The following is a 27,812-nucleotide window of genomic DNA, read 5'->3' as shown; positions in this document are numbered from 1 at the left end:
CCTCCATCCCCAGCTCTTGTTCTTGTGACAGAGAGAGGATGCATCAGAGCTCTCTGCTCATCTTGCCTTCCAGAGATGTTACATCACCTGCTGCTGAGCAAAGCTGATTCCCTGCAGCTTTTACGTTCCCAAACACGGTCCATTGTGGATCAGTGCAGTTGTCTGTGTGTATGAATTGGTATTGCTGACCAGTGTTCAACGGCTGCTGGCTCCTGTGCCCTCAGACTTCCAGAATAGGAAGCAGCTCCCCAGACCTGGAGCAGAACCTGTCTGAAACCTCAGTTCAGCTCAAGCTGAGGAGAGAGCGGGCTGTGTGGTGCTGCTCACCCACCATGGGCTGTGTGAGATGGGGGATCAGAAACTGCCCTTGCTCTCACAGGGGTCTTGCAGCCTGTGTGAAGGTGGACTGGTGTTGCCAGTCTTCCTCTTCCCTGTTGTCCCTAGCTCTGGGAGGCTGCCACCACGGAACCAAGCATCATGTTAGTGTGCAATAATTTACCTTCCCAGTGTTGTAGACCAGTAAGAAGTGGGGGATGATGCTTTCAGGCTTGCTTTGCAGGTCACCATGATTTTTACTGGATTTTTATCAGCAATTCTCCCAATATTATATCTGTGGGCATGATATCCAGGATATCTTTCACAGATGTGATATCCAGGAGAACTGTGAAAGACCTCTCCATCAGAAGTGTTGGTGGGCTCAACATACCTCCTTGCTGAGTTATGATCATAAAGTGCTTGGTGCAGTAAATCAGAGTGCTGAGCTAGCAAGTGCTCACAGCTGGGCAGTTCCTGCTGATGACAGAGATAAGGCCATAAGGTGATTGCAGAACAACAGTAGGTGACAGCATAAAATGTTGGTTTCCTGTTGTTATTTCTCAGGCAGGTTATCTGTCCTCAGATTGCTGCTGTCAGTGATTTGATTTGTCTTTTTTTCTGTGTCCCTAAATAATGACTTTTTATCACATCCTACTCTCTCACTATTCATTTCATGTCTGTTAAGTACCACCTGTTATCTACCCATCTATCTCATGTAAAGAAACTCCTTGTGTTAGTGCATTGCAATTCCTTAAGGCAGAACTTATTAAATTAGTCTGGTTTCTGGGAAGAACCACAAAAGCATGGGTATTGATGTGATTTCTGCCCAAACCCCATGAAACTACCAGGAACAATGACTGGCACAAGTAGGTTCAGTCAAACACCTTGGTTTAGATATTTGTTGTGCTCTTTGAAAGAACACACCAAAAGGAATGTGACTAGCACAAAGGCAGTTAAACAGGGTTAGAGGTCCTTGTGTCAGTAGGAGTCATTCCTGACATAGAAGCACCTTTGTAAAGCTTATGTTTTATAGTTATTTCATAGAGAAATGGATCAATTTTAACCAGTAAAGTTACACAAGTACAAAAATGTGCATGGAACAGCACTGAGTAGGAATGTAGCAAATTAACCAATGGTGATTGAGGACATCCATCTAAAGCAAGGCTGATATTTTGGGACAACGGAGGTCTCCTGGTTTTGGTGGGGGTTCTGATGAAAAGTGTGTCATCATGGAGTAACCCAGCTGACATGAGCTTGGTAGGAAAGCCCTTTATTTTCTATCACTTCTCTTTCAAACAGTATCTGTCTGTCAGTGTGGAAGGCGAAACGCATCATAATGCTGTAAGGTATGAATTGGAAATGACAGGACAAATAATAGTGGACATCACAGGGATGAGTCAATGCTGAAAGACATGGATAAACAATGTGAACACCAGAAGATGTTCTAAATGGCTAGTGCCAAATAAAGATGTATTTTTACACTGTAGAAGGAGTCTGAAGTATCAGTGGTGGAAAGCAGGTTGAAATGAAACCTCGGAAAAGACATGTAAAGTCCAGGACAAGTCAAGAAGTTAAAGGCTTTGTGAGGACTTTAATCAAAGTAAAACCCAAGAAGTAGAAAGTTATTAAGTTAGCCTGAGTTAGAAAATCACTTCATAAAGAGAGAAAAATGAGGTTTGCTTGTTGCAAAATAGGATATTTTCTCTGTCTCAACAGACATTGTAGACCACATTTCTATGAAAGCAAAAAAGTAGCAGTATCACACTTCTATTAATTATTTGTAATTTAATGGACATTTTGTAAGAGTATTTCTGTAGAAAAATTAATTTTACACACAAGTCTGGAGTTTCTTTACTAAGATATCAGTGTCAGGGTGCTGCAGTACTGTGAATCAGTGTGAGCTCGATGGTAACTTTAACCCTTTTTGTCATTCATAATGCTATAGAACAGCTTTGTCTTGGTTAATCAAAGCTAGGTTTTGGTGCAAGAGTTTGTGAACATTTCTGTAGTTCTGAAGGACATCTTGGTGCTAATGCTAAGCAAGTTGTTTGTATTCTTTTTCTTTCTTTCTGTCCTTTCTGTCTATCTGTCTGTCTGATCTTTCAGGAAGACAGTATCCGTATGACACTAAGGTTGAAGGAATTATCAGCTCTCCAGCAAGAGGCCTGCTAAGTAAACTGGAGAAACGTAAACCAGAAATAGATCATAATCAGTGTTCTTTGGTTGCATCACAGGGTATAAAGCCAAGGAGCAGAGACAGAAATGGAGAGTCATGGCACTGGATAACCTGAGTCAGGAGAAGGGTAGAAAGCTGTGGATAGCAGCATAATTTTATTTCTGATGTCCCAAAATGTGGATGCCTTTATGCCTACAAATAAAGAGAACTTTTTAGGCTATCATACTTTAGCAGCAATATTCAGAATAGGAGTCAGGGGAGGAAATGAAAGGAAGGGCCCCAGCTCTGAGCTTGCTCTGGAGAGAAAGCAATTTCAGGTTTAACATAAAGGGAGCAAAGTGAAGATTGCAACTAGTAAGTGTTGTCTGCCTCATTGAGTCATCTATGGGGATTCTCCACTGAATGTGGCTGTGCCTACACCGTCAGCACAGGGAAGGCCCTGATTAGGACCGAGGTGCTCCCTTCCCTTCTCTCTCAGCTTACTGGCACTGCTGGAAACTTTGCAAATAAAGGCCTTCTTTCAAGTTACTGGACTGAATGAGTCATGTCATTTGCTTTTAAGGCTGCTTCTGCTTTGGAATACCACATCTCTCCCCACCTGCACTCTTCTCTAGAAAAAAGAGGAAGGAGAGAAAGCAGTTAGACTGGTATGAATTTCACTGCAATCTATTTGGTTTAATATCTATCAAGCTCTTCAGTCATGTTACCTTGCTTCATGCTATGTTAGTCTCTGTTAGGTTAGTCAGCAGTGTGACAAGAAGGAAACTGAAACGGTGCCAAGTGGAGCTGACATGATGGAAATGTGAATCTGTTTACTGCATACCTACTACTCACTTAGCATTATGGCAAAGACTGAAACTACGTCCTGTCTACAGCATTTTATATGGCCACTTTTTAGAGTTGAGCCTCAAATTATCCTCTTTGGTCACAAAAGGTTCTGGACAAGAGTGGGTTCAGGGATGATTGGACTGACATCCCAAGGGAACATGTACAAACCTTCAGCGTCAGCTCCATGGGGGTTATTCTTTCCCAGAAAATGCTGGTAGCAGGCCAAGGACAATCAATAGCAGATCACAGGCTGAATTGATTGGATCCACTTGTCACCTTCAGGATTGAAAGGAATTGGTATTTTCAAATTCATATCATCATTAAGAAGCCTTCCCCTGACTGACTGTCCAGAAAGCCTTGCATTTGGCTAAGATGGCTGTATTATAGCTGCACAGTTTAAAGCAGTGTTGTGCATACTGGCTGCTCAGAGATCAAAGCTATCTCTGCAAGCAGATAGGGAAACCTAAATAAGACAAAGTACCCAATTAATTTCTCTGCTTACGGTCTACAGAGTTGGGTTTTTATTGCCCTATTGTGTCTGGAGCTACAAGTCTTTATTCATATATGTTCCTTTCCTTATAGAACTCTCTGGGTCTTTTTCTTGTTCCCATAGATGCTTACAGAAAATACTCTCTTTGGTATTTGCTGTGATTCCTCTCATACAAGAGTAAGTGAAATGAACCATGAAAACTGAAACTCTGCTCTTAGTCTGGAAGCGGTGTCTCTTGGTCAGATATCGAAGCACAGAAGCTATTCCTTGAACCTTTTTCTGATAAATACATCTGGGAAATCTTTCTCAGTGGTGTGGTTTGTCAAGGATTTAGGCATGTAATTATTGTTACGTTGGGTGTCTGTTGTGGATGCAAATCCTTCATGAATCACTAAGAAAACAGAGTTTGGTCTGTCACATGCAACTTCCACTCTGTCGTCTAGGAATGTCTGTAGGCAACATATTTCCTGTGCAATGCATTGGCATCTTCTGGTGCTGAGCTGAAAGTTTAAAATATTCCTCTTCTTCCCTGAGCAAAAAAAGATTAACAAAATACTGAAAACCTGATCATGGCAAGATAGAACGTGTTTTGTGACAACCAATGGTAACAGAAGACAAAGCAAATTGATGTAGGAGGATTAAAAAACTCGGCAGAAACCAGCGCTGAGGTTTGGCTTGGGCAAACTTGTAAAGCTGGGTAGAAAATGACCCAAAATTCATGCAAAAGCAGAAAGATAATGTCAATTTGGAAAGTGCTCGGACGAGTGGTAGGTCTGGGCCTTGATGGGGACGAACAGTTGAGTCTAGGCCTGGCTAACATGTGGTCACTATCCTCCTTAGCCAGAGGGATTCATGTGGGCCAAGGTTAACAGTGGGTCAGTGCAAAACATTACGCTGCCTTAGTTAGCAGCAGTAAACTGAGCCTTAGCAGAGTCAACCAGCCTGTAGAGAGTTTCTTGGTGTGTGTGTAGATTACTACATGTAATCAGCCCAGACTAGCTGCTTTATAGCTAGCTAAAGAATATAAAAGAAATAATCATGAAGACTTTGCTCTTATTTCTTTGGAACTTCTTTATTAAAGCAGGAGTGGTGGCAACATACCTTAACATCATCTGTAACTAGACTGAGTAGTAACATTTGGTTCTGTCAAAGGCTAGGTAGGTAGTTCTCTTGGCTTCCCTTTCTGTTGTGTAGGTTCAGGGGGTTTTGAGGGGAGAAGCACAGGTCTTTGTGTCCTTCCCCTTTCCAACCCTTCAGTGATGTTATGGGCCTGTGCGTGAGAAGTGGTTTCCAGTTCTGTTCCTGCAATCAGCTGTGGTTGCAGTGAATGCTCTCTGGAGATCCAGCTACCTGATGCTCTCTGCACATTAAGCAGATAATTAACAATTATCATTTGTAACTTCAGGTTTATATATATATATATATGTATATATATGCGAAAGAACATAGCTGCAGTGAGGACCTCTGGGCCCCTTGGAAAAATGTGACCCTAATATTGTTCGCATTTATATGTCTTGTTCTTAAAGTGTACTTGAAGGGAATCTGAAGTCAGGAATGAAGATCTAAAATTAGCTTATTGGGCCAATTAAACTTGTTGGTCCCTTGCAGAATGATTAAATGTGCTCTCCAGGAGGGGAGAGGAAATTGCATCTTGCTGAGGACAAGAAAGAAGTGGCCCTGAAGTTTTTTGAGAGGCACAATCAAGAGCACAGCATCAGTGAAGGGTAATGAATAAAGAGCACTTTGCACAATTACAGCTGCCCCTACCTCATGCTGGGAACATTGTGATCACTGCAGTGGCATCATTTTGTTCAGGAGAGGCTCCTTCCACCACTGTGCACAGCCCGAAGTCCACCTCTGATGCCTTGATTTCAGCTGGCACTGCAGCATCCACACCAGTGAGTACTGTGTGGAGTCATTTCACCTCAAGCTGCGTGGTGAAGAAAGCCTCCTCCTGTGTGTGTATGTCTCTCCTGTGTTTGGTGCTGCCTTGTAGATTTACCCTGGGAACTTACCTTAGCTCCAATCCTGTCACCACTTGCACAAAGAGCCCTTTTGCCAGTGCACACACACTTCTAGTGTGTGTTTTCTTGTCCGCCTGTTGAGGCAGATTAGAGCCCAGGCTGCTTGTGAAGCTGAGCTCTGACCTGCCCACACTGCAGTAAGGATGTAGATTAAAGTCAGGGCAAGGGAGCTCAGCTGTGGTAATGGTCCAGCATGGTCCTACCAGTTATTTGGCATGGGTTTGCTCAGGCAGCTCTCTTCTTCCTAAGTGAGCTTTTTATCCAGGAGGATTTTAAAGACTTTGGGTATTTGTTTGGGGTTTTGGGATATCTCACAGCCCATCTGCAATACTGGAGCATCAGAAGGTCTTGGGCTTTGGGTGAATCCTAACTATAGTGTATGACAATAGAGTTGATGCCATCATGGACATATCGAACTACCTCCTCCCATATGTGTTATCCATTATATACTCATTCTCTGAGATGCTCCAGGTAGAGGATGAAGTTCTTGGGCCTGAGAGGAGTTCTTTCAGTGTGCCTGTAAGAGCTGAACCCTTCAGTGGGTCCTGGCTTAATTTCCTCAGCAGAAGAGCATGGGTGCCTCAAGCCTGCATTGGTATCACTGTGAAGCTGGAGTCACCTGGATTGCCTGGACAACAGCTGTCCAGACATTGTCCCAGGTGAAAAGCTTCCTTTGCAAAACCTCCTGTATTTCTGTAACTGCTTCAGCACCTTTCAGTACACCAGGGTAAGCTTTCATAGAAGCATCAGACCTCACACAACCGATGGCACATCCAGGACTCCCTGTGCGTGTTGTGTCCAGGTCTCCTGCCCTTGTGGAAAGCAACTGTTCGAATTCCAACTCAGTCCTCCAAAGATTTTGTGACAGCACCATACTCAGTCTCACAGGACAGATGTTCTAGGAATGACTGTAGCAAAAAGGCTGGGAAACAAAGAACAAGGCTCTTGGAATCTTCTCCAGAGAACGTGAAGAAAATCTTTTATCTTCAACAATTCACATTCCTGCTTTTTCCTCATTCTTTGTTTGACAAATTGTTTTCTATTTACAGCCAGCACATTTTAATGCCTTCTCCCTCCCCCCAGCCCTACTGGGTTCCTATTTTCTCCTTCTGACAATGTTACCATATGGTTCTATTATTCAGAGGTTCCTAAACATGTATTGCAACGGTCCTGAAAAGTAATTAGGTGTTGCTGTGGTGTAAAAGCACATCTGTGATCAATGGCTCCCTCTGGAAATTATGGGATAAAATGTCCCAAGACATTTTTCTATCCTTCCACTTTCTCTCCACCCCCTCTGTCCCCCCCTGCCCTCTAAAAGTATTATAATCAAGGGAAGAAAGTCTGTGTGAACAGTTGTTTTCATTTTCTTTCTTAAAAGCAATGCACAGTGTGATTGGTGACTTTTTTCTGCTGCAACAAGGGAAGGAGATCTCAGGGGAGAAAAAGGTCTATATTTAGACTCTGTACATTTAGAATAGAACTTAATTCTATGGTGATAACCAATGATTTACACCCTTTAATCCAAAAGTCCTCCTGTGCCCTGTAGGGAATACAACATATGTCCAGCAAATTGGTAACCATATGCTTCAGCAAACACGCTTCCCTCAGCCCTTCCCTGCTCCATTCCATTGATGGTTCCCTGATAAAGCCTTCTGGTCTCACAATTTACTCTGCCTTTGTTGAAGGCTTTGTCAAGGGAAGGGTTATTTTGGGATTCCTTCTAATATTGCACGTTCTGTGTTTTGGAAAGGTTTCAGGCACTTGTTTTTACTGGAGAATTTCACAAGTGAATGGAGGAGTGAAAGTTTCTCAGCTCCTGATGGAAGAGGCAGGCATGTCTCCCACACAACTTTGCCTCCCAAGTGTCTATTGGTAAAATAAAAGAAAACCAGGGTTATAAGAAACAAGTTTCACAGAGGCTTTTCAAAATGAATTTGCTCCTAAACCCCCTGTTTCACCTTATCACGGTATCAGCCCTCTGGTCCTGCTGCTGAAACTGCACGGGTACAGTATTTGTAATGAAATAAGACTTCTTTGTCTCCTTGGCACGTCTTGAAGTAGAAAGAAAAAGGACACTGATACATGTTTTTCCGACTTTGTGGCCATTGTTAATGCTATAATAGAGCAGGAGCAGTGGCTGGAAGATGAAACTAGTTCATGCAAAGGGAGAACAAGTGTGTTAGCCTGATGTTACCCTCCTCCAGCAGGAAAGATTATCCCAGATAAGTGACAGCAGGGTAATGTTCAACAAATTAGCTTGACTGATGAACCCTGAACTCTTGTCAGTATTAAAGCCTGCTAAGTTAAGCAGGCCCAGGCTTTATTGTGAGGTCTTGCCCTCTGATGCCAATGCAATATAACCTATTTTTTCTTACAGATGCCACGTAGGAGGGGCTCTGGTCCAAAGATCCCAACAGTCTTTTACCAGTGGAATTTTACAGTGTACTGGCAATGACTGCAGGTGAGTGGCTTTGATGGTGCTGTGGGTTGGGGTACCCTTTGCTAAGCTCGTTGCACAAGGGCAGTCTTCATTCTGTGCCTGCACCATGTCGAGGAGCATGGGGCAGCTCAGCCCTCAACCAATGTTTCCAGGCACTGCTGCAGCAGTGGTAATCCAGGCAAGCCCTGGACAGTCATGACAGCATGGTGTCTAACAGTTCACATGCCTTTCTCATGTTCAGACACTTGTTTCCTCCCACTGCATACCCTCAGCCTCTCACAAATTCAGGCTTAGAAAACCAGTGTGCTGTCAGTGCTTGTCAGTCCTCTGTCAAAGGGTGAGCAAGCACAGTATCATTAAGGTTTACCAGCCAGCTCCTCCTCTCAGCAGCCAAGCGCTACTTGGTCATTTCACGGGGCTTTTCTCAGAGGCAGATAAGAATATATAAGTTTTCCAGACTGCCGTGGTGATGGATTCAGCCTGCTGCCACATAAAGGCCCCACTACAAAGTAGGATTTATGGACTGCAGTTCATGGGTGGGTTGTCACAGAAGTGCAGAATCAGGGGTTGGAAAGGTGAGAAGCCATCTCCATTCATCCAGCCTTTCTCATGAAGGCAGCCTCCTCTTTAGCACAAGCCTGTATCACAGTGGGGTGATGAAAGGAAGGCAGCATGGGAAGTCAGTGTGATGCCACCAGCCAGAGGTGATGGGAGAACCTGAGGAGAAAGGTACTAGCTGCTGGGGTTGTTGGGTTGGGAGACTCAAGTGGACACTGCTGGGCAGCTGAAGCCTGGAATAAAGCTTTGTTTTAATTTGTTTTAATATGCTGAAGAATCGTTTTACAGTTTAAGTCTTGAAGTGACTTGGGAAGTGAGGTGTGGGAGCAAATCACACATTCTTCTGACTCTCTTAGCCATTTATTAATGGGCATTTCTTTAAGGCACAGAGAAAAGCGGTTGCTAAAAAGGAAAAACACACCTTAAATATTTGCTGATACGTATTTGAAAAACATCTGGAGTGAGTGGAGTAATTGGTGTCAGATGTGAACTCTCCTGGGATGTCAGCAAAGGGATGGGAAATGTCGGTGCTCTGCTTTTACGGCTTGTCTGTGGGCTCCCAGCGCTTCCGAGGTACAAGAACAAAGATCAGCCTTTTCTTTGAGCTCAGCATCTGCTGGAAGGGGCCTTAGAGATACAGTTCCCATGAGGAAGAGAATATTTGTCCTGTCACAATGTCAAATTCTCTTCCCCTCCTATTCCCAATTTGGCATGGTGCTTGCATATCTCCTTCCTCAGGGTACTTGCTTGGTTTCAGCTACCCAAAGGGCAGATTGGGAGACAAGAAATCAAGGTTTTTATTCTTGCCTCTGCCAGAATATTCCTGTGACCTTGAGCAAAGAGATTTCTGTGCAAGGCTGAAGTGATCATTCACATAATGCAGGCAGTCATTCCCTATTTGAGAGCAGTATGGGCAGTGTGTTTGGTTCATGTTCATAAGATTCAGACCTGAGCTGAATTTGCTTAGGCTGGTTAGGGGAATCTGAGGTTGAGGCGAGAGTTCAATCTGTTCAGTTCATTTTTGAGATTATTCTGGGGAGGCTGTTCAAAGTGAAGAGACTTCCCAGCAGACAGGCTACAACGTAAAATAGCTATGCTTATTCTGGAGGAGTAACACCAATTATATATATATACACACACACGCACATATATATACGCATGTGTATATATATATATTAATATATATATTAATTCTCCAGAAATGTGTAGACCTCAGTGCAAAAGCTATTTTTATTACAGAAAAGGCTCAAAAGGAAAATATCCCTGGAGAGAGCTGTGCTTTGTTCATTGAATATTGCTGTGTGTCTTTGCTTCTCAACTGCTAGCTGGAAAGGAGCACCAAACAAAAGGCTTTTTGTCATGAAAATCACCCACCAACCTCTGCCAACTGTTAGTCAGAGAAACAATAAGTTTGAGAGCCAGATGTGCCACCCACCAAAAATGTATATGTGAGCTTGGGTTAAAGGATGAAGAAAGAAATTTGCTCTCAGCGTAGTCCACCGCAACAGTGCAAAAGCAGCTCTGCCAGTACTGCTCCTTCCTCCCATCAAAGGGGTTGATGGGACCATCTGCCTTTCTCTGGGATCAAGTTTTCATGGGCACAGTTCCCATCAGCACCACAAAACGGAAATCATTTGTTCCCAGACCTGATTGCAACACAAGTTGTAATTGAGTCCTTGTCTGTTACAGCCTCGATTGGGCCATAGGCTAATTTAGGATGAACCAAGAATATAGATGGGAACAAATATGACAGAGGAATGTCATAGGTTGAAACTAAATTTGGTCACAGCTCATAAATGAATAACTGAAATCGCAAATCCCCAGGCAGGCACAAAGGGTTTATGAGCCTGTTCTTGTTCACATGATGCAATCTAAAGGTTTAGTGCCACCAGGAGTAATGACTTTTCACCACTTCCTTTCTCCTTCCTGGTGTCAGCTGGTACTTCTGGGGACTGAGGAGTCCCCAGTGACAGTGCACTCTATGCATAAGTCAGCACAGCTTCAGATATGGGAGCTGAAATGATGGCAAGTACACTGGGTTGGGTTGAAGGTGCAGTTGAAAGGGACCATCCAAGAAGGCAGCTGATTGCTTTAGGTGTATCCTGAAATCATAGGAATAGTATATTTGATACTGATGCTGTAGCTATTTTAGCCAGACTTCAAGCTATTCAAAACAGTCATCTGCTCAGCAAGCCCAAAATTACAGTACCATGTGCTGAGTTTGCCTCAATGGACAAGCAAAGGGAGTTACTACCTTTAGACACAGTGACAGTTGCCACAGCAGAGCAGGTTTAACAGAGCATCAAGAGGGGCATCTCCAGTGGCTTTTCAGCATTTACTGAAGCAGTGGTAATTGTGAAGTAGGAAAGATGTTTCACAATAGAAGTAATTCATTTTTACCCTGAGGTAAATACGTATGCCATAAATAATGCTAGGTATATATAGGTATATATAATTAGGTAATCCTGGGGTACTTTTGTCTCTGGTGGCTGGTATACACTGAGCTCAGGATTCCTGCTCTCCAGTAATTCCCAAATACTTTGTCTGGCATGTCAAATCACAGGCCTCCCTGCAAGGTGCTCAGCCTGGTGTCCTGTTGTAGGTGGCAGAGGGATGTGGTACTAGTGTAACAACACTGATCAGGTGTGTGAGTTACTTCTGGCTTGGTTTTTAACCAGGAGAGTTGTAAAGCTCCTTGTGAGTATGATGCATATTCCCTTCCTGCTCTGCAGACTGTGCCTCTCTGCTGGGTACAGGTGGGACTGCTTAATGCAAGGTATTATCTCCCTGTGTGCCCTGGGTACTTTTTAGGATTCTTCTTATCCAAGACAGCATTCAGTTGTACTTTCCCCATACATAGCCGGGGAAAAGTTGCTCATATAATCCCTTTCTCAAGGGCTGTGTTCAGAAGCCATGTACGTGGGCTGCTGCTCTAACTGCATCATCTTTGAGTTTTGTTCCATTACCCATAGATATCAGATATATTCAAGTCCTCTCCTACTTTCTAGAAAACATTGATTAAAACAGTTCTGTGAGGCTGAGCTGGCCATTGCCCAGAAATATTATATAAGAGCTGTACAGCTACTGACAAGAGCAGAGCATCTCCATCAAGCCCATAACCAGCTATGCTTACGTTTCCTCCCTCTCTGCCTCAAAAGAAGTCTCTCAATTTTTCCCGATGACGGAGCAATAATACGCTGCTCTTTACAAAGCCAAAAAACCTGCTCGTGTTCAACTATAGCACAAAAAGCTGCAAACCAGGCTTTCAAAAGATAATAATGCTTTAGTGCAGCTCCGTATGAGACAAAAATTGTTTGAGGGAAGCAAGATGCCAGAATTAGAAATTCAATGCCGGAAAACAGCATGCGTTTCCTGTCACTGTGATGTTATTATGTAGAAAAGGCTGCTGCCAGGCCAGCTCTTCTGTATCTTGCTTTGCTAAATAGAATCTACCCAAATATCAGCCCTTCTCAGCTCAGTGATCTTCTTAGTAACTTCAACAGGCCCTAACAGACTTAGTCTGTTGTAGCCCATTTGTAAATAGGTGTCCCCTAAATAACCTTCTACCTGATTCCTGGTATGACACCAAATTACTCCTTCATTTGCCATGTTGGTAACTCAAGTGATGATCGGAGGAGGCTGGTAACTAAATGGGTGACAAGGAGAGATTTCCTGGCTCTCTTGGTGCTGCTGACCAGATTGACTCCTAATTCATGGCAAAATCAGGGGTACAGCACTTCTTGTCCTCTAAAGGCACAACCTTGGATCCCTCTCACAAGCCCCCCAATTTGTGTCCCCATTATCCTGGTTTATAACACAGAAATTATCCACTACTTTTCAGACGTGAAGCACTCTTTTGGAGATGATTTCATCTTGCTTATCCTCGCACTGAGCTCAGTAACTTCTGGGGGAGTTTGGTTTGGTTTGGTTGGTTGGTTTGGTTGTTTTTAAAGCACATCCCTCAGAAATGCATCCTTGATTTCCCTTAGAAAACCCTGGGATGAAGAGTCCAACCCTACCATGGTTAATGCAGGCACAAATGATGCAGGAGTGACACAGAAAGATCTGCAATTCAGCTGTCACCTTGTTTGTGCCTGTTGAAGCAGCTGTATCAACGTTTGTGTAACACTGGGGAGGAGGCAAGGCTTGTTGTCAGCATTTAGGGCTGAAAAACTGGAAATGCTGGGTCCTGTCACACAGATTCCAAATTGCACTAAAATCCTTTCAAATTAAGACAGAAAACATCTACGAATCAAAAGGCCAAATTCTGAAACGTGTGATGGGTTATACCCAAGTGAGTAATGCCACGCCATTGCTTCCTGCCAGTCCAGTGACTCTTCTGGATGGGGTGAGTCGGCCAGAGAGTGAAAGTTGAACTGTTACCTTGTCTCTCTGGAGAGAGGTTTGGCAGAAGCAGTCTTGTCCACATGCTGCAGTGAGGAAATTGTGGCCCTAGGGACAAGCTGGCCATCTCAGGTCACTCTCCCATGACTTGGCAGTTGGGAGCTGCATTTCCACACTGCCAGGAACTGCCTCTGCCCTTTGCACTGACTGGCATCTGTGCTAGAAGCCTGGGGGCAAATGTCTGCAGTCTGTGCTTGGTTGTGATACTTGCTATAGGACACTCCGTATTTAACTGATTCTTATGCTGATGGACAGGGAACCCCATAGGTACAGGGCATCAGGCTCAAGCCTCTGGATTGACTCCTTACAGTATTTCCTTATGGTCTCAAAAGACAGGAGTAAGTAGCTGTTGTGTTTCTCTTCTAAAGAGGATGAACTACTCATCTGAGAAACAAATGTTATGCCTCATTTTGACATGCAGCTTTTGCGTACAGTATTTTGTGGCCAGTTTCTGGTGACCAGTGAACCAAGGTGGATCAACTTGAAGCTGATATTTCTTTTCAGGGGTACAGAAGGCTCATGAGATCATTTGATGCACTCAGGTGAGTGGAATAAGGGTCCCACTCCCACATTGTCTAAAATCAGGCATTCACATATCCGTAATCTCAGCAACTCATTACTGGGATGTTTGTTACTTCACATCAGCCCAGTTTTACAGAGCTGCCTGTGCTGACATCCACTATTGGCATACTGTGTTTGCCACAAAGGAAAGATCTGCTGTCATGAAACTTCTGCCACTAAGTTTTAATGGCCTTTACCCACATGAGGCCAGAAGGAATCGTGCAGTGCACTGATTTGTTTATTTTGTGTGTGTACATATATGTTTCTATATCAATTTGTGTATATATATATATAATTAATCCCCAAATAGTGTTGGCTCAACTAATCTTAGAAGTAAACTACTCTACCTCGTTTGGTGGGGCTTTTTATTTGCATGATATCAGTGCTGGGGATCCCCAGTATGCATACAGTGGGTTGGATTACAACTGATAAAGCAAATACCTGTTTTTATTATTCTGTGTCATGGATGCAGAATGAACTCTCAGTAAAAAAGGTCAGCATTCAGACACGTCACCTTACAGGTGGCTCTGTTACATTGCTACTGTAGTTCAGTTTCTGGTTTCCTTTATGTCATCTTCTACTCTTTCACATGAAAGTTCACCACTGAGGTAGGTGTACTGAGTGGGAACACTGAGCATGTGCTTTAGCTAGCTGTGATGAATTGCATTTCTCTAGAGTGCTGGGATTTATGCTTTCGGTTTGCATGGTGGCCTGTCGTCCCCTGAACATCTGGCTCCATCTTTCTGCCACCTCCCTTTTTGGTGCTGGCACTTGGGATGGGGAGAAGGATCAGTTTCTACCTGTCTGAAGACTTTTCTTTGTCAGGATTTTGGTTTACAGCTGGGTCAGCAGGACAGTCTGGCACTGCACCTAACCCTGTCATGACTGGTACCCACACAAGAGAGCTGATGGCTGTGCATGGCAGGGAGGAAGCAGACTCAGATTGCCTTAAACTGATCACAAAAACTAATTCTTTAATGAAAGCTGCTAGTCTGTGTTAGCACTGGTTCTCCTTCCGTGCATGTGACAGCCATCATACCTCCAAGTGCTGGCTGGGTTTCCTGCTTGGAATTGCTTCCAAAGTCTTCCCTCTCCCCGAGATCCAGCTTTGAGGTAGGTCAGGCCACATTACGGAGCTTAACAGAGACTCCAGTTTTCATCTAATTAGATCTATTTGGGGGATTTACATTGCACCCTCACCTCAAGTTTCACTTCTTGCTTCTCATTCAAGGGAACTACAAAGCCCAAAACACAAGTTAGCTGAGGCTGCAATAGCTCCCTTGTTATCTTTCTTCTTTTTGTAGCAAAGACATAAGAAACTCAATTTCCAGGTAGTGCTGAACTTACTGGCCAACATAGTTCAAGCCTCCTTTAGCAATCTTACCAAGCTAAGGTGTTTGCTGGGACCAGAGCTGGGAGTGCAGCCTTTGGTGTTGGGTTGGTGGTGAGAGGTTTGTGCTTTTAGGAACAACTGCCCCGGGTTTTGTGCTTCAGGTGCTGCTATGTGTTTCTAAGCCAAGTTGGCTAGATGGCGCTGGAACATACTTGAGTCCTGACAGGAAAAGGGCTAGGTTAGGATCAAGTCAATGGATAGATTTAGGGTGACACTGTTCTTCAGCGCAAACACGACTTCATGAGCCTTTCATGAAGAAATGGAGAAGGAATGTCTTCCATTTGCTGTATCCTCCAAGCATTTAGACTTGGGATAAGGTGCTTGTGGGGTTCATGATCACTCCAGGTGTCTGTTGAGCTGGGGTAGGGGTCTGTTGGCACGTTGGTACAGGATGTCCCTTACAGGGTCACCTGGTGGGGAAGGCTCTGCTTCTCTTAGCCAGTGACAATGAGCAATATGCCTTTGGTAAGACTGCTGTTTTCTTTGAAGAACCAGGAGGCATGATTTAGGGGAATTAGCAGTTACTTCACTCCTGACATAGAGGGTGTCTCGTAAGTGAAGTCCAAGCTCTGCAGCGTTCGCAGACTGGTAGCTGAGATGGGAAATATTTCTTCTGTGGTTGCTTTTACGAGAAGAGCACTGTTAAGGTGTTCTCACCAAGTGGAGCTGTAGAAAGCTGTAGTAACTGTGTAGAGAAGAGTTTTAACCTCTGTTCTGAGGGTGTTCAATGGTTGTTTTAAAATACAGGCATGTTTTGTGTGACCTTTGATTGTCTGATGAAAGTTCCAATGCCACCCGGCAGCTGAGCTCCAGCATGGGGCATCTACGCTGGTCCCAGACACTCAGTGAAGAAGTCCTGTGTAGTTTCTGAGTGCTCCAGCTGGTCTCCTCCATCAGACAGCATCACGTAAGGCAACGTACTCCACTTGGGATCCTATAAAACCACGCAAAATGTGAGAGGGCCTCTAAAAATAAGTGCTTGCAAGGCATCTCAGTTTCTTTGCTTGTCACCAGTCATCCCTTCTGAATGCTCCTTTCTTCACCTATCCGAGATCTTGAAGTTCCTGTGGTATGAGAACAGATTAAATCAACATTTGAAGAACTTTTGAGTCTTGGGCAGCTGCTTCTCAGTTGATCAAGGAAGGAACCGAAGGCAATCAATGAGCAGAACTGATTCTGGTCTGTATCCAGGTCATGGCAGCTCTGCTTTATTTCAAAAGCCCTCTTCTACAGACAAGTTTCAGTCTCTAGGGCAAAAGTCAGCATTTCTGTCGTTGTTATTAATAGTTGCTAGAGGATTTGGTGCAGCATGCTTGGGACTTGAAAGCCTGCAGCAATTAAGTGTTCATGTCCTAATGCTGGGCTCCTAAGAGTGCTTTCTGGCACCTGCTTCGTAGGAGCTGTGTGTCTTCAAAGGCTGAGTAAGTCAGACAGGAGAATAGCTAATTGGGCATGACTAGAAACAGCATGAAAAGCTTAGCAAAGGAAATGGCATTCCTCATGGGGATATCTATGAGACAGCATTGCAAAGGAAGTGGTTCAAACCCATGAAACTTGTGTCACTGCAGGGTGAGTTGAGCGAAGCGCTGAGGCAGGGAATGGTCATGGGCTGCTCACAGATGACCTTCAGGATTACAGTGCCCAAGTCCAGTGGCTGGGATCTTCCTTTGCAGAAGAAAACTGGGTGGAAAACTGTGCAGCTGAGCAGTCCCATGACATCCCCACCTTTTCAGTGGCATAGCAAGATCGGCAAGCAGGGGCATTCTCCAGAGTTTGGGTAAAGCTGAAGTCTATCACTAGGTGACCCTTCTGGATCCATCTCCTGGCTCTGCCCCAGTTCAACCCACTCCCTTAGGGTCAGTTGTTAACCTCTGCAGGCCTCTGCTCCTCCAGAAGACCGAGAGGCACAGGCTGCTTTGTGTATGGAATTCGCATTCTCTGAGGGAAAGGCACTGCCCAGACCAACCATTGTAGCTCTCCCACCCCCAGTTATCCCACAGCTTCGTTCCCACGTTGCAGCAGTGAAGAGGAAACGGTGAGCTAGACCAAATGCATTGCTGTTATTTAGTCACTTCTGCCACCGACCTCCTCCTTCCAGACTTTTGTGGAAAGGTGGATTTTTCTGTAAGTCTCAGCTATTTGTTTCTGGCCTGAGAACCAAACAGATAAGCACACAGGCTGTGGGACCTGTATTTTTGAGTGGGTGTGCTCTTTGTTTTGTCTGAGGGTCAGAGATTGCTTCTGAAATCAGTGCATACTATGAACCAGACAAGTTGGGTTTTTTTCCTTAGGGAAGTTTACCAGAATAATTATACTTTATGTTACACCAGTATTTCTACCTCATACGAATGTTCTTATTTTGAAATAAGTGTGGCCAAACAGAGCTATATGGGTGTTCTTAGCAATATAATTATGCTAGTAAATTCTGAGTGGAGAGCAGCCTCTAGACACCAGTGTTATTTTGTAGGTGAAAAGCATTGTTACAGACAACCATTATCTTCTGATTGCCAGCAATCTTGTGTTGACTTACATTGCTGCTTATTTTCACACTCTCATTTTTTCAGACTATTTCAGAGTCATCTTTACTTATTTCAGTACCTGAGAGCCTTTTCCCCTGCCTCCCCAGCACATCTGAAATGCACAGCTCTCTTTTCCAGGTTGAATTTGATGACAAACACAAGTGCAATTTGAAAACCTGGCAGTTCTGAAAAGCCAGTGCAGAATGTCATTACACACAAACCCCTTCAGTACAAGTGGCTCTCCCCACCAGCCCAGCACCAGTGCACTTAGCGATTTAGGCTCAGCATTATTGTCGGTATCTTTTGCAGATGACAACAGCTTATGCCACGTGAGAGGGAAGGGAAATTTCCTAGCAGGCTGCCCTTATGTACAAGCTCTATAATAGAGACACCTTTAGAAGGGCTCTGTCGTTAATTAGAATCACAATTCACCCCAGGATATTGGTGCAGGCTGTGCTTGCAATGTGTGCACAACCATGGCTCTTGGAAATGTGTTTGGCAGAGCAAACAAGAGACACGCGGCATCCTGTAATCCTCCACCTGAGGACAAATCAATGGTGCTTTCCTTGAAGTGCTTACACACATCAGCACCCAGCAGCCAGGAAACTTCATGAAAGGAAAGAACAATAATTTAACAGGTTGTTATCTGTATTCCATCATGGTCTGTTCAACTGGACACTGTACACTTGAATTAGTATCTAGCATCCCTGGTCAAGGGTACGTCTGCATGGTCAATGATCCCTTGCCAAGGCTTAAGTGATGCTGAGATGAACCTTGCTAATGCATCTAAATGGCTTCAGGAACCCAGCAGCCCCCAGCTCTCCAGCAAGGCTGAGCTACCATATGAGTGTCTGTATCTGACCACGTAGATGCTTCCTGTGATACAGGATGGGTTGTGCTGGCGTCTGTGTGCATGCACATGCTGTGATGACTGCAGCCAGAAAAGACAAGCAAAGAATCTTTGGTTTTCTTCTAAGAAGCAAAGGCTTGCACGATTGCCTCGCAGTTGTCTCATTTCCCATCCATCCCACTTAGCAAATGCAAAGCCCTTGGCTCGGGACCTGGGCTGCATGCATATACAACTGGTTCCCAGTATCATGCCCATGCAACCATATCATTCTTGGCCTATTTTTAGTGAGAGGAGAGGCAGTTTCTAACAAACCTGTAGCATCAGATGTCTGCTGCTTAAAGTGTTGTGAAACAGAGATCTAAACAGAAGTTTCAGTTACCCAAAGCTTGGCTGCTTTTGTTTCTTCTCCAGTCACATTCACTGACCCCAAGGAAAGTTTGTTACTTCTTTTCAAAATCTGGCTTCCCAAAAGGCACGGGAAGAGTTCCACTCCCCTAAACGGCATCCACTGAAGTCTACATCAAAGAAAAGAGCTTTTAAAGGAGCCAGTAGGAAACACTGAGCAGAATTACTTAAATCTTACCCCACTCTTTGGCCCCTGTGGCCTTGGAGAGGGCTGCTGGATTTCGTAGCACTTGAAGGTCAGCAGTGGTGCCTTTTCTTTCAAGAGCTGAGCAGGAAGTACTTCTTTCCGGCAGAAGCCAGTGACTCCAGTAAGAAGCTGTTGAACACTGGGCTCTTCTCAAGAGGGTAGATACCTTTCTATAGCCCTGCCTTACCTAGACCAACAAAATAGAGTCTGCTTAGTGGAAGAAGGAGGTGTGTGAGATATGTTCTTGATCCATCTTGTTGGGTTTGGGTGACAGTACAGAAACTGACTCCCTGGTGAGCCAGGGATGTCCTTCTGCAGCACAGTGGCTCAGAGGCTCACATGAGGGACACAGGTGCCTGTTTCAGTGACTGCTGCAGGCCCTCAGACAGGGCTGGCAGAAGTGGTAAGGCTCGAAAATAAAGCATATTTTAATTCAACTCCATATTGTGAATCCCAGGGTTCTTGTGTTTGACCCAGTTGTGTGTCTGCTGAAGTCAAGATGGGCTTGAAGTGAAAGGCAAGAAGAGCTGTGAGGAGAACCCACCACCTCAGCAATGGAAATGACAATAAACAATGGTTATTTCTTCCCTGTTACAGGTTTTGCAGGATGTCCTAATTACCTTGACATTATTAGTGCGGAAGTTGTGCTCTATCCACCCACTAAGTACAGGAAACATGCCCAGTGTGTAATTCTATCCTTCACCTCGCATGCCTCTGATGGGCTGGAGCCTGAAAGGAAACTGAGTAGCCTGGAAAGGTTAACCAGAGACAGAGAGAAATTAACCCTTTCATTTTCACTCGCCACCCATTATATTTGGAAAGTAGAGTTGGTGGGTGGAGTGCAGGGTGATGCCAAGGAGAGGTGGTTTCCCTTCCAGGCTTAGAGAAGTCTTGGAGTATAAGATCCAATGGTTTCAAGCCATCACAAGGGATGTTGCACAGCCTCTATCTTTCAGATATACTCAGTAAGCATGTGGAAATGTATTATGGTTTATTTGTTCTTTATTATCATGTAACCCAGACTGAAACCAAGGTTGGGGGCTTATTGTGTCAAACTACAAAACTGGGAACAGACACATTGCTCCAAGCAAAAAGTTTGCCATTGCGGACTGATTGTTTCCTCTCAGTGCTGTGTGGTTGGAGTGGATGTCCAGAGGAGCAGCAGCTCATGGAGCAGGGATGCTTTTCTGGGTATACTTAAGGGATAGATACAAACCTAGCTGAAGTTCAGTGAGTGAGATGCTTAGATGTATGTGCACAGTGAAAGGATGGTGGAGTCTGGGTAGCTGCTAAAAGAGCAGGCACAGATGGAGAAGGGACTATGGAGGGGCACAGTGCAAGAAGAGATAAATTATATAGGTGCGGATATGATGTTTGATTTTTGGAAAGGGAAGCAATAGGAAGATATCTGTTAAGGAAAGGGAGGCCACAGACGCCTCAACAAGCAAAGAAACTAAGTTAAATGCGAAGGCTGAGTTAGATTGAATGCATCTCAAACACTGCTCTAATTTGTATCTGTGGGACAACAAGGATTAAGTGGAGATAATCCCTTTATAATGGCTTAATCAGTACAGGTGAGTCAGTTAGCATTGGGATTATATAAGTGTAGAAATAATTGTTTAAGTAAGTCATAGCAAAGGGATGGGAAGAAATACTGGAGAGTGGAGCAAGACATACTCATAGGAACATTTAGTCTTTATTATAGTCATTTGGCAAGAGGTAAAGACAAAGTCAGAATTGCACTGTCTCTTTTGCAAAGTACACACAAGTCTCTGCACAGGAAGTATTGGCCATGTTTATGTTAACAGAATGAAAAGGAGCTTTGCCTTTCACTGTTCATCCTTTATCATCTGTGATGGAATCATAGAATAGTTAGGAATAGTGAGGTTTATAAATTTGGCACATGTAGCTATGAAGTGTCTTTTTAAAAGGCATTTAAGTGCTCTGAAGCTTTCCATCTCTGAGGGGTTTGCAGGGGCAGAGATGCTTTTCATGTTTCATTCTGATTGCCATAGGAGGGACCTGCTATGCAGGAGGCTTGGCTTTTGCTCTTATTCGTTGTGTGTGTTTCCCATTCAGACATAAAAATCATGCTGCTTGAAATTACCCATCTGGCCTTTGTGATTCAGGACAAAGCCAGAAAAACATCAAGATCAGTTCTCCTCCCCTCCCTATTCAATCCTGGGTACTTGAAAATTATAGTCAGCACTGAAAGCAGATTTTTACTTACGTTTAAACACTTCCCTGTGAAAGATGTGCTGTAGTGAAGTAGGAAGGGAGGGAGGGGGAGAATGCAAATTTCCCAAAGCAGTATGGATCCTGAGAACTTCAGGCCTGAAAACGTTATAACTGAGTTATTTGTGACTTAGTGTTTTTCTCAGCAGCATTTCCACAAAAGTAGGCATTAGGTTTACATGAAGCGCTCTCTTTGAAATCGCAGCTCGGATTGCATGTGATGTTATGCTTTGTGGGTGGCTTCTTTGTTTGTTTGTTTCTGAAGGAAAAAATAGATGTTTTTTCTTCATCCCACTTGAAAAAATTCATGTTAGAAAATTCAGAACTTGATAGGGAAAATGTAGCATTTCCGAGCTTCTGGAATTCCCTCTGTTTTGTTTTCTGTACCTCTGCTCACAATGCAAGTGAGGATGCTTAGAAAAGCGGAGGAAGAAAGGGCCAACTTGGTCGTATCCCTTTTCTCATCCTTCAGCACTGTTTTGAGGAACCTGCAGACTCAGCACCTCCAGATGATTCAGCTGACGGCTTTATTTCTGTTTCCAAACTTGTTACTAAGGAAAGGAAAAATGCAGCTTTCTGCTTGCAGGCTTCTTTTAAGGACAACTGACTCATTTCGTAACATCTTTATTTGCATTTGGGATCAATTGCTCCCGTCATCAGGTGGCCTGCAGAACTGGAATAACAGGCTCCTTTCTGCCAGTTCCTTTTACTAACTTGAGAGAAAGAGCTGCTGCGACTATGTCCTGCAGAAGCACAGGTCACATTTGTTTTCCTGCCTCTCCCTTTCAGCAAAATCATAGGAACATAAAACAACAAAACCATGGGAATCATAGGAACGAGTGCTGAGGAAGTGGTGTGAGCAGGTGACATGGTGGCTTTTTGATGGCATTGCATGAACGCCCGGGGATCAGCCTCTAACTGACACCTCTGGGCCGGTGGAGGATGATGTGATGCAGGAACAGGAGCATGAAAGAGGAATGCAGGAGGTTTTGAAGGCTGATAATGCTTCCATGAAGCCTGGAGAGCAGGTTTCAACCAAAGACCAGGGAAATAATGTTTTACAGACAACTGACCAACTGACCAAGGAAGGATAGTTAGCAAAGCTGAACAAGAGTGAGGTGCACTGTGGCCCCACTTACACTGTGTTTTGACAGAGACTGACTTCAATGTGTGTTTTTGTTCTTTGCTCTTGGCCCTCTATCGTGGGGCTTGAGATGCCAGATCTGAATACAGTCCAGTTAGGATACTTTAGCATACATCAAATGAAATTCCCCACTTCCCTCCCCTGAGCATCCCTGTGACATTTAAATTTTGATTGAGCTTCCTCTGTACTTCCCTGGAACCCAGCAAAGGGAGGGAGCCTCTTTGTGCTGGGGAATGGAAAAGAATTATAAGAAGTATTTAACTTCCCAGTAAAGCCACAGAGTGTCAGATCAGCCCAGATTGTCATTAGTCACGTCGGGACCAGATCAGCATGTAGCTGTTTTGGGAATCCATGAGGGATTTTCTTCTGGCCCACTCTCCCCTGCAGTGGTTAAGTCCTCGTGTCCTGCCAACGGGGCACTGGCTTCTCAAAGCCTGACACATAAACAAGAACTGTGAGATGTCACCACCTCAGAGCAGCCTTCCAGCATCTGAAGGGGGCCTATAAGAATGCTGGGGAGGGACTTTCATTAGGGACTGTAGTGATAGGACAAGGGGTAACGGGTTCAAACTTAAACAGGGGAAGTTTAGATTGGATATAAGGAAGAAATTCTTTACTGTAAGGGTGGTGAGGCACTGGAATGGATTGCCCAAAGAAGTGGTAAATGCTCCATCCCTGGCTGTGTTCAAGGCCAGGTTGGACAGAGCCTTGGGTGGCATGGTTTAGTGTGAGGTGTCCCTGCCCATGGCAGGGGGGTTCGAACTTGACGATCTTAAGGTCCTTTCCAACCAAAACCATTCTGTGATTCTATGTCACTAATTCCTTACCAAAACTAGACCCTCCCACCCCTCTTCATGGCTGCCAAGTCCTTGAAAAGGCTGGAAAAAAGAAACCAAGCCTTGACATATGTGTTGGTTTATTTACTAGCAATTTACTTCCTGAGAAGAAGCTCTATGAGCATGCAGAGGTCATGCTGCTTCTCCTGGTTGGGGCCAGCGAGGGGAGGAAGGGTTCCCCATCACTGGATTTTTTCTCTCACTGCAATGTGCTGCATTGTGTCATGATCTTACCCTACGGACCTCTAAAGGACCAGATCCTGCCAAAGTTGGAGCATCCTGTTAAATTAGCACTTGAGTAAAAGCCTGGCCCTGGCCATGGTGTAGGATAGGGGGAGATGTGGCAGAGAGAAAGCTGTTTTCTCTCTCTCTGCTGGGGGCTGGACCACAGAGCGCCAGGTTGGTCTGCATTGCAGCCCGGCAGCTTGATGGGTGCATGGGGCTGGTTTGGTTTAAACTGAGCAATGCAAAACCAAAAGCCATTGCTTCCCATCAAACTGCAGTCCCTCCGCTGAGACATCACCTTATCACCTCCATGGTGATAAACACCCCATACCTCCTTGCCAGAAGGCTGCCCACTTATGTTCTTCATTTGCATGTGGAGCTAACTGTTAGTAGAGCTAACAACATGCTCCTAATTTTCTCCTATTAATCAGTTCCTGCTTCTTCCCCCATCAGCTTTTCCTCTGTGGTCATTACTTTCCTCTCTCACTGTCCAACCTAGTCCCAGCCCTCTGTTTGTCAATATTCTGCTATTATTAGGTGGCCCAGAAATGCATGCATGTTACAGCACTAGTGCCATGAGAGCTGCAGGGCACACTTTTCTGTACTGACATCCTTTTCCTCTCTGCTGTGAAAACAGACCAAACCATCAACCTTCCCTTTCGCTGGTGCTTTCAGTCTGTAATGTTGGCAGGACAGAAAGATCCTATTTCACCATGGTTTTGACCAGTCACTTTTCTCTGCCATTAGGAGAGATGATGTTGGCTTAGCAGGGAGGGTGTTCAAAGCAAAAATGGATTCTCGCAGCTGGTGGATGGACTCAGAGTAGGCTGAGCTGGCTTTTGAGTACACTGGCTCCAAAGCAGGCAACTAGAAATGATGTGATTGACATGTTATGCTGGCTGCACTAAAGGTGGTCTAATCCCATAGGGCTCAGGAGTGTGGAGGAGAACTGAGAAGCCTTGATTAAATTGTCACAGAGGTAGATATTTTCAGCAGTAGTAGTAGTTCTTTTTTTATACAGGACACACATAATAATGTAACCAGCTTCCTTGCTAGTGGTAGTAAGGGCAGCTGAGATCAGAATAATTATGTCTAAATAGAACATATGGCCACTTTTATGGCAGAGCATGGTCCCGTTACCCTTCTGTTTCACCCACTCTTCTGAATGTTGCTCTTCTCACCCAGTTTGGGCTGGCTGTGCTGGGCTGTTCTTTAGGCAGGTTGTTAAAATCTCCCCTTCCAGCCTTATCTAGCTGGGAGGTTGCTGTCAAGCATGAGCTTGGCTGCTGGAAGTGGGGCTGGAGGCTGAGGCTCTGCTGCCTCTGCAGGCATCACCATCCTGGTTGTCTTAAGTTATTGTTTTTCATAGGCTTTTCTGATCCAGTTCTGTTCCAAACTACACGTATGGGAAACTATTTGCAGTTGGGGTTTCCTCAGTTAGGGGTGTTTCACAGAGCAGGTCATACTTCTTCAATTGAAAAGCAGAAGATGGTTGTGATGGTTGTTTCTCAATTGACAAGTCCATGGATGTGGCTCCAGAAAGAGGCTTGACAAAACATCACACACTTCATAAAATGTTTCTCAGCAAGATGTGAATCTTTCTTCCTTGTTGTTGTTAAAGTCCTGCCGTAACCACATGGGCACGCAGGCACTTGGATCCGGTGTAAAACTGATCTCTCTATGCCAGCACTAGTCCTGGCGCAGCCCCATGGCCGTGGACATGGGAAGGCTGAAAGAGGGAGCCAGGGAAAGGACAGGCACTGCCAGTCTTGCTTCAGCTTGGATATCTGCAGCTTCATATGGTTGTTCTCTCAATAGAGCCTAAAGGTCTTGCTCTTGCCATAGAATCATAGAATAGAATCATAGAACAGTTAGGGTTGGAAAGGACCTTAAGATCATCCAGTTCCAACCCCCCTGCCATGGGCAGGGGCACCTCACACTAAACCATGCCACCCAAGGCCTCATCCATCCTGCCCTTAAACACTGCCAAGGATGGAGCATTCACAACCTCCCTGGGCAACCCATTCCAGTGCCTCACCACCCTCTCAGTAAAGAATTTCTTCCTTATATCCAATCTAAACTTCCCCTGTTTAAGTTTGAGCCCGTTACCCCTTGTCCTGTCACTACAGTCCCTGATGAATAGTCCATCCCCAGCATTCTTGTAGGCCCCCTTCAGATACTGGAAGGCTGCTCTGAGGTCTCCCCGCAGCCTTCTCTTCTCCAGGCTGAACAGCCCCAACTTTCTCAGCCTATCTTCATCTCTTTTATTTTATAATTTTTGATGGGTTTTGTTTCACATTTGTCTGATCTGTGTGTTTTGCAATGCTAGCAAGCTGGTTCAGCTGGAATATATGCCTGGGCACTGAGGCTGCAGGAGGTGGCAGAGAGGAGCAGGATCCTTTCTGTTTGGACTCGCCACACATTGTAGGGCCCCACATGATGTTCATGCCTATGCCTCTCCCCAGCTGGGTGGATGACCAGCTCTGTGCTGCTGCAGCTGTGAGGCTGGGGGTTCCTGTGTGCGCCAAGTGACAAGTGATTTGGGTAGGTGGCATACCAGGGTTTCGTTATGCTTTGCAAATCCTGTCTCTGACAGCAAAGAGTGAGTGTATAGTTTGTGCTGGCATCTGATCTACCAAGTCTGGGGTCTGTGGCTCCCAAAGAGCTCAATGACTGATATTGGCCAGTGCTCTGTTCCCCATAAGCCTGTTGACACTGCCTTTGGTCATGGGGAACACGCACTGGCTGGGACACAGAAACCCTTCCCTGTAGACCACCAAGGCTCACAGTGACCCAAAGTAACATCACTTTTCTCAGATACGTGTGTCACACTCGTCTCATCTTCCCTCTTATATCCATCGCCACAGCCCTTCAGGCACGTGTGGCCACTGCAGTCCTCTTGTCCTGGTGTAGATCCAGGATGGGGCAGTGAGCATGTGCTGTGGCTCTGCGTGACTCTTCCTTCATGTGGTATCCTCCAAATCATGCAGGGCATGAATAGAAAGCTGTCCCTTCATTCCTGGCTGGAGGAACACATGTTATTGAGCCAGCTGACTGCAGCTGGAAGAGGTTAAAAATTAACCCTGCAACAATATAGTGGGTAATTGACTTTCTGTTGGTTTTGTAAGTAGTGCTGGTATCAATCAAAGTGACCTGAAGTGGAGCAGGGCAGGGCGAGAGGGAGGAATGTGCAAGAACTGGAAATATTTGTGGTTTATGATATAAAACAAACATTTTTGTAAAGGGGAAGATGCTTTGCTCATGTTCCTCTGTAAAGCTCTGTTAAGAGGAATTTATATATGTTTTCGTCCATTACACCAAAGATAGAATTCTCTGCTTCATTTGCAGTGCCAAGAATGTCCAGCCTTCTCTTCGCAGTTCATGCACTGATCTTCCTCAAAGGACACAGACGTGAAGAGAAGACTCTTGAACATCCCTGCCATGCAGGAGCAAGTGGCTTCTCTTTATTTCAGTCACTTCACTTAGTGAGGCATTAGCAAAACCATCAGAGATTTAACACAACAACCAGCTTCGTTTTCTCTGCACAGTTAACCTGGCCCCATCTCAAGCAGAGATCTGCCCATGTTTCCGTGACCTTGCTGATTCTGTGCTAATAATCTGTGTGTACGTGACCACTGAGACAGACTTCTCTGATGCTCGGAGGCTATAGGATTCTTTCACGGCCACTTGGCTGCCACAGGAAGCTAGAGGAGATGCACTGGAGAACCACCACAATTCAGGTTGGTTTTACGTGTTTTTCCTGTCTGCAGTCACAGCGCAAACCAGGAAAGGTCCAGTCCCAGGTTCTGCCCTCTGTAGCCACCCATGTAAGTTGGTCTGGACTGGGAGCACTGGTCAGAGGCTTTTCCTCTGTGTACAACAAGAGCCACTGATTTTAATTTGAGTGAGAACATGAGTTAACTGTGCAGTGGAGAACAGAGCAGCTTCTCAGGATGTCGTCATAGGTCTTCAGTTGTGGAAAAACAGGGTAATGAGACCTGAATTTCTGGTGTTAAAATTGGAGAGGAAAGATATTGCAGGTTCGGGTTTTTTAATCCATCAAAAAGAAGTCACCTTTGAAGGTCATCTTTTAAGAATTCCTTGGCTGTTCCTGGCCAGATGGTTTGTGAGAAGCAATTCTGTTTTCTCTGAAAACAGCTCTGTAGAAAGGGAGCACTTTGTTTTCACATCAGAAAAGGAAAAAATAAATACAAGTCCCTGT

At 44.7% G+C, this 27,812-nt stretch overlaps 1 long non-coding RNA gene across 6 annotated transcripts in view; it reads left to right on the top strand.

The window, feature by feature from the left end:
- LOC308222514 overlaps nucleotides 1–27,812 on the top strand; it is a 64,664-nt gene that overhangs the window by 32,537 nt on the left and 4,315 nt on the right. For 3 of the 6 annotated variants that reach the window (XR_013957154.1, XR_013957155.1, XR_013957156.1), the window contains exons 5-6: nucleotides 8,211–8,294; nucleotides 13,740–13,752. This is a non-coding gene — a long non-coding RNA (uncharacterized lncRNA). Of the gene's footprint in view, nucleotides 1–2,421; nucleotides 2,473–8,210; nucleotides 8,295–13,739; nucleotides 13,778–27,138; nucleotides 27,202–27,812 lie in introns of those variants that run through there. The other 3 variants (XR_013957153.1, XR_013957152.1, XR_013957157.1) reach the window with 3 other exon arrangements.

Source organism: Psittacula echo (assembly GCF_963264785.1).
Source record: "Psittacula echo genome assembly, chromosome: 6".
NCBI classification, from domain to species: domain Eukaryota; kingdom Metazoa; phylum Chordata; class Aves; order Psittaciformes; family Psittacidae; genus Psittacula; species Psittacula echo.
The sequence above is the reverse complement of the archived record's forward strand: the minus strand, read 5'-3'. Positions and strand labels throughout refer to the sequence as shown.